This window comes from Rhodnius prolixus, unplaced genomic scaffold (genome assembly GCF_049639745.1).
Source record: "Rhodnius prolixus isolate KJV_2025 unplaced genomic scaffold, Rpr scaffold_3, whole genome shotgun sequence".
NCBI classification, from domain to species: Eukaryota; Metazoa; Arthropoda; class Insecta; order Hemiptera; family Reduviidae; genus Rhodnius; species Rhodnius prolixus.
The window spans coordinates 36,098,395-36,112,038 of record NW_027411603.1 but is presented as its reverse complement, the minus strand read 5'-3'; the positions used below and the strand labels follow the sequence as shown (position 1 = coordinate 36,112,038).

At 38.0% G+C, this 13,644-nt stretch overlaps 1 long non-coding RNA gene across 1 annotated transcript in view; it reads right to left on the bottom strand.

Annotated features, from left to right (window-relative positions):
* Positions 1-12,348, bottom strand: part of LOC141452368 (uncharacterized) — a 96,698-nt gene extending 84,350 nt beyond the window's left edge. The window contains exon 1 of the long non-coding RNA XR_012457355.1: positions 12,285-12,348. This is a non-coding gene — a long non-coding RNA (uncharacterized lncRNA). The remainder of the gene's footprint in view (positions 1-12,284) is intronic.
* Between the last annotated feature and the right edge of the window lie 1,296 nt (positions 12,349-13,644).

The window sequence follows — 13,644 nt, the reverse complement described above, 5'->3', positions numbered from 1 at the left end:
GTAATATTGAAGTCAACAATTTTATCGTAGATATTGTAATTTTCAAGAAAACTTAATTACGTAAATCGCAATTAGACAAAATCGTGTGTTTGCTTACACCAGATTAGTTGTTTTTGTTTTCAAATTAGTTATATTAAGTTAAAATGAGATTTATTAGAGGAAGTGGTGGTAATATGGAACCCTTCTTTGTTTTTGACTTACCTGTGCTAGACATTCCAAAAAATTGTATTGCTTTCTCTGATAATTATTAGCTTTATATATTAGTCTTGCACTATTGTCTTCAAATTTACTCTCCTCCAACCTCCAGATGAGCAACCTTCAATTTTATGGAAAAAGTGGAAAGTGGTGCCTCTGACTTGAGGTGCGAGTAATATGTAACACCTTAGTATTTTTATTGCAAGTCGCCGAAGAGTGGGTTTAGGTTCAAGGAATAGTTTTGCAGCTTTTTTTTGAGCCCCATTTTAGATTCTTTTTTTTCACCCAGAAATATGAGTGATTTGCTCGTAATGCTTGCAATATGGAACCCCATGTGGAACAGGGTTCCATTTTACCAGCACCCATAAATCAAACATCGTTATCTTGGATTTGATATGTCACCCACAAAAAATTGGGAGACATAAGAACTGACTTACAAATGAAAATCGCTGCAAATACATCCCTTTGAACCAATATATAGTGCGGATAACTACCACTATTTTGATAACAAAACCAAAATAACAGTTTGAACTTCTTAAAGTTTTCAAGAATCGAGGAAAACAAAATTTGAACATTTCAAAATGAAAATATAGTAGCAATTGAACCAACCACCTGCTTTGCACACTACCGCTATCTAGCTACATTTTGAGCCCGGATACTGTTGTTAACACACGATCACTTCCTGCCAAAATATTATAGGGTTCCATAATACCAGCAGGGTTCCACATTATCACCACTTCCTTCTAAGATAAAGGAAGCTTAGAAGTGTTACTACTCTTACATTTATACTTTATCGCGTTTTCTGTAATTTTTATTATGTATTGTACGAAAAATGAAGGAAAACTTAGTAACTATTTTAAATACTGCATTACCTACAATAAGGTGGCCTGGGCTGTAAATTATTTTAAGCCCTATAAATCCCCGGGTCCTGATGGCATTTTCCCTGCCCTTTTGCAGCAGGGGAAAGATTTAATTACTCCTATTTTATGCAGGATAATGAGGGCATGCTTGGCACTCAACCATGTCCCTAGGGCATGGAGGCCTGTAAAAATTATCTTTATTCCAAAGCCTGGGAAGAGAACTCATACCCAGGCGAAGGAATTTAGACCAATTAGTCTAACATCGTTCATGTTGAAGGTGCTAGAAAAACTGATTGACATGTATATTAAGGAGGTGGCTTTAAAGCAACGGCCTCTGCATGCCAATCAGCATGCCTACCAAACAGGCAAATCTTGCGAGACAGCCCTCCATTGTCTGGTTAAGGAGTTGGAGGCTTCGGTATTTTGCAAGGAGACAGCTGTGGGCGTGTTTCTGGATATTGAGGGTGCCTTCAGTAACACTACCTACAGTTCAATTGCCTTGGCGATGGATAGACATGGCGTAGAGTCCACTGTTTCAAGATGGATCTGTAACATGCTATCGTCAAGGAGAATCACAGCGACCCTTTTTGGGGAATCGCTGGAGTTAACGACAGTTAGGGGGTGCCCTCAGGGGGGGGTTCTATCCCCGCTCCTTTGGTGTATGGTCGTAGATGAGTTACTTGAGGTGCTAGACCTTCGTGGGTTCTCGGTCCTTGGCTATGCAGATGATATTTCTGTAGTGGTCAGGGGTAGACATGAGACAATCGTGGCTGAACTCATGCAGGAAGCTCTCAAGGTTATAGAAAATTGGTGTAGAAGGGTAGAGCTTTCAGTGAACCCTTCTAAAACTACTCTGGTCCCCTTTACAAGGAGAAGGGATAAGGAGAGCTACAAAAACCTTCGATTTTTTGGTAAAACTCTGGATGTGTCGGGTGAGGTCAAGTATTTGGGCATTGTCCTGGATACCAGACTCACTTGGAAGGCGCAGATTGAGAGAGTTACATTAAGGGCTAAACAGGCCCTTTGTGGAATAACTAGAACCTGTGGGAAGACATGGGGTCTTAGCCCAAAGATGACCCACTGGCTCTATACACGTACAGTCATACCTATCATCACCTACGGTTCAGTGGTGTGGTGGAGGAAGACTGAACAACAGACGGCAATTAAGGCTCTAGCAAGGGTGCAGAGACTGGCCTGTCTGATGATCACGGGGGCCTTTAGTAGCACCCCTACTGCGGCGCTGGAGGTACTTCTGGGGTTGGCTCCGCTTCAATATGTTATTCAGGCGGAGGCAAGGGCCAGTGCGTACAGAATGGCAAGCAATGGGCAATGGAGGCGTATAAGTTCCTGCATTGGCCATATGATTATTACAGATAAGGTCGACCCTGGGCCGGTTATTGACATGGCAGGGGACAGTATCTGTCCTAAATACAGTTTCGAGACTCCTTTTCAGGTGTGTATTAAACCGAGGACTGAATGGAGGGTAAACTGGACGGATCAGTACCGGAAGGGAGGCATTTGGTTTACCGATGGCTCCAAGATGGACTGTGGGACTGGGTCTGGAGTGTATGGGGTTAAACCCGAGGTACTCATTGAGAGATCTCTTGGGAGATACGCCACAGTCTTCCAGGCCGAGGTTTTTGCTATTAAAATATGTGCTGAGGAAAACCTGCGGATGGAACCTAGAAATAGGGAGATTCGCATCTTTTCGGACAGCCAGGCTGCACTGAAGGCTCTCGTATCGTTCAGAATCACCTCTTCCCTGGTCTGGGAATGCAGGAAGGCCCTAGAACTACTGGCGCGGCACAACAAAGTTCGGTTGGAATGGGTGCCGGGTCATGTGGGTATTGAAGGGAATGAAAAAGCTGATTATCTGGCCAGGAATGGGGCTAACACTCCTTTCATCGGTCCAGAGCCTGTCCTGGGGATCACCAGGGGTTCGGTTCGCGCGGCTCTCAGAGATTGGATCTGGAGGGAGCACGAAAAGAACTGGGTGATGTGTCCTGGGGTTAAACACAGCAAGACTTTGATGCCTTGGCTGTGTAAGCAAAGATCCAAAGAGACCCTGTGTTTGGGCAGAAATCAGATTACTCTGATTACAGGCCTATTCACGGGGCACGGTAGGTTCAAGAAGCATCTGCGCAAGGTGGGGCTTATCAGCTCGGAGCCGTTGTGCAGATTATGTCAGGAAGAGGAGGAAACGGCCTCTCACCTGTTGTTCGATTGCGTTGCAATCGAAAGTTTGCGCTATGAAACCTTTGGAACGTTGAGGCCGAAGGAGATAGTAGCGCAAAAACAACTAGTAGGGAAAGTCCTTGACCTCTTTAGGAGGGGAGGGTTCGCCTACTAGAACTAAGAAGGGACTGGCACAATAAGTCTTCTGTGGCTGCGGTGCCTTGGGGTATAGGTCCCGTCCCATCTACCATCTAATCTAATCTAGTAACTATTTGTTAGTTTGACCAGTAAAAAGATGTTTTGGAGTTATATTTAGGCCAGTAATAAATGTTACATCTCTAGGGTAGAACTTTTGTCTCCTGTCATTGCGAAACAAAGTCAGAAAACTTTGGAACTATCTACTGTTTTGGCCTGAAAAAACGATGTTTTGGGGGATGATGAAAACAGTTATTGAGGCCAGTTCTAATTGTTTACAACTACGGTAAACCTATTTCTTTTCAAATATGGCGTAAAACGAAGGAAAATAAGAAAGTATCCAGCTATTATCAGCCCAGAAAAAGGGATGTTTTTGGTTAATGGCGATAGCTATTTAGGCCCAATACTAATTGTTTACAACTGGAACAGACCATTTTTTCTTTTCAATTATTGCGAAAACTATGGAAAAAACTTCACAACTATTTGCTATTTAGGCCAGAAAAAGGGTAATACTATACTATTATTATATTTTAATTCTTTTTTTTTCTTAATTTACGATAGTCTTACTAATTTTTTAGTAATTTAATTACGGAAATGGCCGTAAAAGGTCGTTTGAGTAAACAATTGTTTTTTTAACTTAATGTTAATGCATCAAAATTTTAGTTAAATGACTAATAGAAGCATCTCCGCCTAGACCAGTGCCTTATTAATCGAATTTTGCCGCAAAATTGTATCAGATTAAAGTGGTCGAACTACTTGTATGAACTATTTATACAAACTACAGAAAAATCATACGAGCAATTTTGGGGAAAATTAAAAAAAAATTGTACAATTGATTCAAAAGTGTAACTTTTGGTTCGCAGATTTTTTCAAAAAGGTAATTAATTGTCGGGTAGAACAGTGGCATTTAAACCACAATGAACTAGCACAGCGTTTCCTAAAGTGTGGGTCGCGACCCGGCACCGGGTCGTAGAAAAATTCAGCTGGGTCGTGGCAAAAATTGTAAATACACAAAATATCTATAACATTTTGCTCTAAATTTAATATTTTTCGAAACTTTTTCAAGTACTGCAGGTGGCAACCCTTTACAACCGTTTCCTACCGGACAGTTTAAATTCGGATGCTCTGATTGGCTGATTTCGATTCGTCATTCAGTGCCTTCTGTCGATATTGAAAAGGAAGAAATGCTTAATCTTAGTGAACAAGAAGTTGATAATTTAATTGAAATTTCATGCGACACCGATCTTAAAAAAGTGTTTGAAACTGTACCACTAATTAATTTTTGGTTGCGCTGTCAAAAGGAATATCCAAGCGTAAGCGAAAAAGCGATACAATTTTTAGTGCCTTTTGTCACCACTTATACGAGTGAAACTGCGTTCTCAGCCTTGGTGTACTTAAAAAATAAGTATCGAAAGAGATTGGATGTCGAACCTAATTTGAGAATAAAATTAACATCATTAAGTCCTATTTTGAAATTACTATGTGATGAAAAACAACATCATCCTTCGCACTAAGGTCAAAATATGTAAAACAAAATTTATTCTATTTACTTTAAGTTTTAAATGAAGATAATGGATTGTCTTTAATTACTTATGTTTTTGTTATATAATTATTTTGCAATTTTTGTGTATGAAATAAACAAACAAATAACTTGAATTTTGATTTTTATTAAAAAATAAAATTTGTTTCGTAAATAAATGTTTTTTTTATAAGGTGGGTCGCGAAAAAATTTAAAATCTCGTACCGGGCCGCGGTCAAAAAAGTTTGGGAAACGCTGGCCTAGCACTTCGTTTTTCAACAACTTTTCGTTTTTGGAGTTTACTCGCTCACAAATACAGTCCTATTTAGTAAAAAAATGTAGTTTTTGGAACCACAACTTACTGTGAAAACCGAAAATCTAAAGTTAGAATCGATCTCAATACTTCTTAGCATAATAAAAGAAAAATAAAAACGGCATTCGTCAAAAATTGGAATACAAAATTACCTTTTTTGTTCTACAATAAAATTCTTATTTATTTATTTTGTAATTTACAATGTATAAATATTATATACAATAAGTGAATAGGAGGTGAATGAGATGAACTGGTGCGGGAGGAGAGCAGGAGGAGAGAGACTACCCAGCGGTAGCACTCTCTATAGGAGAGAGGAGAATACGAGGAGGAGAGAGGAGAGATTTAGTTCTTCAGACTGTAAGAAAGTAGCGGGGCCACTGGCGATTCAGTCGGCGAGGAGTATTAGGGATGTCAGAGGAAGCGAGCGACAGTACAAGAGGATTAGAGCTAGTCGAGAGAGTAGTATGGAATTTTTGATATTTAATCTTGGCGAGTTGGTCTTTGAAGGGAATGTTGAGGTCGGTGTGAAGGGTGAGGTCAGTCACCGTAGAAAGGAGCGTCAACTACCTGTCGGAGGAGTTTTGACTGAAATGTCTTGTACTGTCCGTATGTTTGTAGGTTTGGCTGAACCCCACAGCTCTAGTCCATAGGTCCGTAGGGTTGAGAATAGTACTATATATTAAACGTTAGAGATCAAAGGGCAATTTGGAGCGTCGTCCAAGTAGTCTGTAGAGCAGTTTCACACGTTTCGTCATTGCTTGTCTTTTATGTCTAGTGTGTGGGTTCCACGTGAAATTATTAAACATAAATCTTTTTCCTAACTATCTGACAAAGATCATCTAAAATGTAATTTAGATAAATTAGTTCTAAAGTAGTTTATGACTGTTAAACGACCTTGGTTATTAAACAGTCTTCAAATGATAAAAGTAACATTTCCATAATTAACTTATGGGTTAACATCGTTTTGATTTCATCCATATAGTTAGCCTAATCTTAATGAGTAAATCATAACGTCCTTGAAAACTAACAAGAAATTTTATAACTTTAATAATGTATTAAAAAGATCCATTTGGTGAATAACTCTAGTAATTTTATCCAATAATTTTTATAATTATTGTATTAGTTATGGTTAAGTTTTATGGTCACAAAACTAGTTAAGTTAGTGAACACTGTTTCATAAACTAGTAACTTTTTGTAGCTTTAAATTAACTTTAAAGTTTTATTATTTTAGACTAATCTTATTGCTTTATTCCTCTCTCAAAAAGTAATAAAATCTTTAAATAATTTTTATTTTTTTTTTTATCATTTATTTAGTTACAATCAACGCATTTTTCGTTATAAGCAACAATGATAACAATAAATAACATTCACAGATATCAGAGTGGAGAAGTTACCCAGCGGTAACACTCCAATAACATTTTACATTCTACTGACTCTCTTCATCAGAGAGGAGATCGCGAGGCCACTGTCTTTTAAGACGTCTGGAAGTGTTGTCTGGAAATGTTCTAGAAGATAGATGTTGCGCAAGTGGATTGTGATGTGTTTGAATGTTAAGATGGAATTTTCTGTAACGTGTTTTCAGCCACTTGTGTTGCACGAAAGGAATGTTTAAGTCTGTGTGAATGGTTTGATTGGTGACGTAGAAAGGAGCGTTTACTATAGAGCGAAGAATTTTAGATTGCAAGGACTGGATCCTTTGCAGATTTGAGCGTTTGGTTGAACCTCCACAGTTCGAGTTTCATCTATCTCCTCATTGAATCTGCAAATACCATCGTGATTCAACTTCTTCAGATACTTGCTGAATCGACAATGCCCAGTGAGAAAACCCATCATCCATTTTATGGAATTTTTCAGGCTGATGAATTTTTTTTTTTCAGAACAAGTTATAATTTTCTAAACAAATCATCGCCTGTTTTGGATTCTTGATGATTCATTCCCTTCCTCGCCATAACCTAGGCACCTATAGGAGAGTTACTATGTTATCTTTTAAGTTTGCTGAGGGATTCCCAAGACTAAGTTTAAGCTGCAAACTCATGAACTTAGGGACTTTGTTGGCCATTTGGCTAGCGGAAAGAATGATAATCTTTCGATTCCGATTGTTCCTATCGTGATTCAACCGAACGTAACTTCTAATCGCGTGTATTTCTGGCTGGAATCAGCTTGGGAACTTGAGTTCCGTGTACCTGGTTCTTGATCCAAAATGTACCTAGTTCCGTCGTAGTTAGGAAAGAATATAATGTAGAATTCCCGGTCTTAGGCCTTGCATTTTATTTAATTGTTAATATTAGAACTTTGTAGTAAAGTATGTTTGCTAGTCGCCTCCGTCCACGACACCCAATTTGGTAGTTGGACGTAAAGCCCGCCTGAAAAAATAGGCATTACTTTTTTTCCCCCCCATTTTTAGAACTACGAACATTGCAGTCAGAGAAAGTAATGAAAATATTTAATTACAGAAGTAAGAGAAAATGATATGAATGTTAACAGCACATTTTGTTTTTCTGTATTAACTTTACTAACAATCGTTAGTTATTTAAGCTTTTAATCTATTTTAATGGCGGTGCTAACAAGCTACTAAATTTTACTGTCGACGTAACTAAAATGTCGCACAACAATGCCTCAAATCCAAAACCTTATTGTTAAACAAAAAAATGGGGAAAAAATGTCTCCACAAATAGAACGAACGTGTTAATTTCATTTTACTGTAAGTGAAGTTCTTTATTCGCAAATCTTGTGTTGCATTTGTCTGAATAAAAGACAATATCGTGACCTAACTCAATATCAAGTAAATCATTAAAATTTGTTTAATTCTCAGGCGCATTTCATTAATGGAAACAAATAAATCACTTTATTTTTATGGCTAGCAATTAAAAGAACAAAAACAAGGCTGTATAACTGATGGAATTCATTATTACATGAGATATTTTTAACAAGTGAAAAGAGTATTAGAAACGTGAAAGCCAGAAAAAATTAACATTTACTTTGTCTTTGATGTATTTGACAGTAATTTTTGCGATTTTTAAATATTATTTTAGTCGCTGCAGGAAACAAAAGCGAGAATCACGTGACAATGATACAGTAATATGGTATGTATATACTACAATAGTTGTGGTAAAAAACAATGCAAGGAAAACCTCCATTGTTAGGAGACGATGGGAAATTGGTAGCTATGTACAGATTAGTGGGGAATTAGTAATAACTGCCACAAAGTAAAGCAATTTTGCTTCTATCGCACGTTTGAAGGAGATAATGATTTGTACGGCTTCTACGGAGCGGTAGACACTTTTTGTGAAAATACTGATCGATTTGTTATATTCTATTCTTTACCTTTCTTTTTATTTTGTATTCTATATTATAGTAAGGGGAAGGTACTGTAATCGTGCAAAATTCTTTTTTGAGATTCACTAAACGCTTTACGTGAAACCCCTGATCAAAAGACTAATCGACAAATGATCCAAATTGTTTCTAACGAACAAAAAGAAACTCTATACAACCCTACTAGCTCTTAGACTGGACATAATACTTGAACCTTACGGTAAATTCTGCAATATTAACCGCATCCAATCTCTCCAACCGAAAATCGATAACGCACCCTATCAGACTAGTCATACTGACCTAAAAATCTCTTTTGTTCATGTCCTTTTCAAAGTCCGATACATTAAATTGCATTCCCAGCACTGTACTTTGAAACTTCAATGTACCAATACCAGTTCTTTGAGTAGTTCAATTAAAATTCCTCATATGATTCCTCAGAAACATATGATCCGAAATCCACGGCAATCTATTAAATAAATATCATATCTTCTTAAACCTAGATATACTGCTTTTATAAATTCTAATTCTTATACAAATGAAAGTAAAAAATTCTGCTTATTTACCTGATTCTCTTGAGATGAATTCTGAATTCTGTCTTTTAAAGGTGCAGCTTCTCCTGTTTTAGTCATTTCTTTAATTTTTGGTGAAGCTTTATCCTAAAACAAATGATACCTGCTCATACGCAACCTATCTTAAGCTAATCTCCCCTAAAAATTCATCCCGCAGGCTGAAGCGTCGATTGCTTCGCGATCATCTGATTGCATGTTAGAAAAGGTGAATCCTTCGAATTCATTTCATTGGTATTTAGGTAACCGAGCCATTGTCCGTCATATTTGGATGGTCCTCATTCAATTCTTTCAATTTATTTTGATACCCAGAGCGTCAAGATGTGGGCGCGCTTATGTATGTGTACCACGTAACTCTTTCAATGGCACTACAACCCAGTTAGTTGGGTCCTGGCCTCCTCGATCTTACTCCGCTAGTAGTCCTTCTCTCTTGCAGCCGCCATCCAGTTTCTAGTGCGCAATAGCTGCCTGGCATCCTGCGACACACTCGGACTCCTAACCCTCCTTTTGCGGTCAGGGACTTCCTGTAGAAGCTTATAACAGGAACTGTTTTCCTGGACCATTCTCACGACATGTCCGGCCCCTCTAAGCCTGATTGGTTTAATTCACGCTATAGTATTCGGCTCTTTCATCAGAGCATACAGCTCTCTGTTTGTTCTGTGGTCGCCATGTCATGTTCTCATGTAGGTATTGGGCCGAATATCTTAGGCAGTATTTTTTTCTTTCGATTATTAAAAGGCGTTGTTCATCTGTTTTCGTGACTGTCCAGGTTTCGGAGATGTATAACAGTTTTATAAATTCTTAGCTTGGTTATCCTGTCCAGCCACTTACTTCTCATGTGCCTATAAAGATCGAAATAGCACTTATTCGCGGATATGATCCTCCTTCTGATCTCGCTCGAGACTAGTTTCTCAAAGGAGTAGCCGCCGACTCTAAAAAAGGCCTTCAAAACCTTTGATCATTAGTTAGAAACTTAGTCTTACTTCCGTTTACAAGAAAGCCCATACTTCTGCCAGCCTTTTCTATCTTCATAAAAGCAGTTCTTACAGCATCGGCAGATCTTCCTAAACTGTTAACATCGTCAGCAATACGCCAGGAACTCTCCGGATTTTCTAATAACTCACTCCAAAGCTAGGTTAAACAATAAGCAGGCTAACGCATCGCTCTGTTTCAACCTTATTAGAGGCCTGGAAGTGTTAGGGATATATCCGACTGAACTTTCACAGCACAGTTGATGGAAGACAATAGTCATAGCAACAAGGCTAACTAACTTAGCTGGAATGCTGAGATCTACCATCGCCTGGTACTACGTAAAACTACAAAAACTAAAAAACAGCAGGAAGTTCAAATTTGATATTTAGCAAAAGTACTCAACAAAAGACGCCTTAATAAAAAAATTTGGCCATACTTTTCTCAAAAAAAAGTTTAACCAATTGTACATGCTAAGATCTATAAACATACTTTGGCTTAAAAAAAATCAAGGAAAAGTTTATTAAGGTCATTTTGGTGAGACGGAGGGTACTTAGGCTAACCATTAAAGTGTCTATCGTGTAGATTGTTCAGTATTTCCAACTATATAATATTATCGGCTTACCGGAAATGCGATTTTTGCAATATTGTGAGATTTCCGCGAAAAGTGGCGACTACGCTTTCATTTTGGGCTCAGAGAACTTCCAAAGCAGATATTTATGATTAAAAAAATAATCGAAAATTCGACACTATCCTGTTACCTAGTGCAGTACGAGAAACTTTTAAAACTCGATTATTTTACTACTAATAATAAAATAAATAAATAAAAAATTATTATGCCATGTCCTAGAAGAGTTATCAAATTGCATGCCCTGTACTTCATTCTGTTTCCTTGAAAATTTCCTTGTAAAAACAACACAGAGAATGGTAACAATGGCGGCATTTCATCAAAGTCTTCTACAAGAGATGCTTTTCATCAATATGTGTTTTTTTTCTCACACGCTTGGATAGAATACAAATACGGGAATGGGGTTTTGCTTCTTTGTAAACAAAAACAACTAAGAGTAGCTATTGAAAGAGGTAGCTGTCGGCAAATACAGAGATAGTAAAATAAAAAATAGAATTTTACTCTAGGAAAAATTTAAAAATCTGTTTATAATTTGCTGGCTATATCTATTAACATTTTAATTATTTACTAGTTTCTATGCTTAGCTGGGATATGAGACAAGACGAAACAATGAAGAGTTCTTAGTTTCAAACACAATCAATAATACAAGTATTTACTTAAGATTCAATCCCCAGGCCCGAACCACTGGCCGTTTTTTCGAGGAATCTACTGCGGTTATCTCAGCCTAACAGCGTGAACATTCTCGACGTTGGCCCCAAGATCTCGTTTCCCAACCACTTTTTCTTTTTTTGGCATTGGCTTTCGCCATACAGCCAGCATCGTCTAGGTGCTTATCACTAGAATATCACTCACTCTCCATTCTTACTTATAAATACATTCGCTTCACACATTCATCCCTCTACTATATACAACTATAGTACATACAAACTTAAAACTAATGGATGGATCAGTACTCTATATTCCTGCCATCCTTATAGCTTAACCGAAATTAAAATCAAGTAATCCTTCTCTAATCATTTTCTTGCATTCATTCTAATCGGCTATATATATAACTAAATACATTCATATTTCTTTGCTAGCTCTGCTACAGATTTAAGCATATAAATGGTGGAGAATATTATGTCTTCGTAGCGAAATGGTGCATCTAAATACCTGTATATATCGTCAAACATTCGTTTCCTTTCTACCACATAACGTGGACATATCATTATTATATGTTTGAAATCCTCCTCCTCATTGCAATCTACGCAAAGAGGAGAGGGGCCTTTTGTTGATCCAGAACCACTTCTTGCAACGTATAGAGTGTTAGCTGATTTTTTATTGGCTCCCAGTTGTGGTGCTTCAGCTATCTCCGGCGTCAAACATGTTGTATGATTCCTTTTGCTAATGTATTATATTGCAAATAAACAAGACATAAATAATTTTTTATGCACACAGTATGCACCATCTCTGCAGTTTCCAAGGTACGAGATAGCATAAGGCCGAAAATCGTAAAGATTTCTGTATTAGGTTTTGATCTATTACTTTAGGTAACCTGGAGAACGTAGTGTACCTGCTTCATCAGATCTTCATGTTTGTGTCCAGAGCTAGGGATTCCTTGCAGGTCAACCAACCTCTGGAACATACAAGACTTCATTCATGAATCTGATTTTTTTTTGGTCATCGAAGACAATGTTGCTACAAAACAAAAATTGTTTCTGCAAGTATAATAAGGAGGTAGAATTCAATTTTCACTCCTTTGTTTTCAAATTATGTTTATTGTTCTAAAATGGAAAGTGTTGGAAACAATTAAATTAAAAAAAAAAAAATGACATGGTTCAAGACAATGTAAACGATTATTATATATTTTTCTTAAATACGATTTTTTCGAATATATACGAGGGTCGTTTGAAAAGTCCGTGCAAAGTCAGAGAGATAGCACCACTGGCGCGTATCGAGGTTATGTTTAGTTAGTAGCATCTCTTGGAAGAACACTCACCAAGTTTCAGCCAGATCGGTCTATTTCTTTGTGTTTGGCATACGTTTGAATCGAGGAAGTCGAGTGATTTTCAAAAAATGGACGAAAAAGAATTTCGTGTGTTGATTAAACACTACTTTATGAAAGGCAAAACGCCTCAGGAGACTAAAGAGAAGCTTGATAAACATTATGGTGACTCTGCACCTTCGATTAGAACAGTTTATAAGTGGTTTCAAAATTTTCGGAGTGGCCATATGGGCACAAGTGACGCTGAACGTTCTGGACGCCCTGTTGAGGTTACTACTTCAGAAATCATTGATAAAATCCATGATATGGTGATGGATGCCAGAAGAGTGAAGGTGCGTGAGATTGCTAGTGCTGTGGGCATCTCGAATGAACGGGTACATAATATTTTGCATCAACATTTGGACATGACAAAGCTATCCGCAAGATGGGTGCCGCGATTGCTCACGCTTGACCAAAAACGAAATCGTGTGAAGTGTTGCAAGGACGGTTTGCAGCTGTTCCAGAAGAATCCGCATGACTTTAAGCGTCGTTTCGTCACTGTGGATGAAACATGGATACATCACTACACTCCTGAGACCAAAGAACAATCTAAACAATGGTTTACCAAGGGGGGAATCTGCGCCAAAAAAGGCGAAGACCGTTCCTTCGGCCGGAAAGATTATGGCGACTGTCTTTTGGGATTCGCAAGGAATAATCCTCATCGACTATCTGGAAAAGGGTAAAACTATTACAGGTGCATATTATTCATCGTTATTGGACCGTTTGAAAACCGAGCTGCAAGAAAAACGCTCACGATTGGCACACAAAAAAGTCCTTTTCCATCACGACAACGCACCAGCTCACACCTCAGCAGTTGTGGTCGCAAAATTAATGGAAATAGGGTTCCAACTCGTTTCACATCCCCCCTATTCTCCAGACTCGGCTCCCT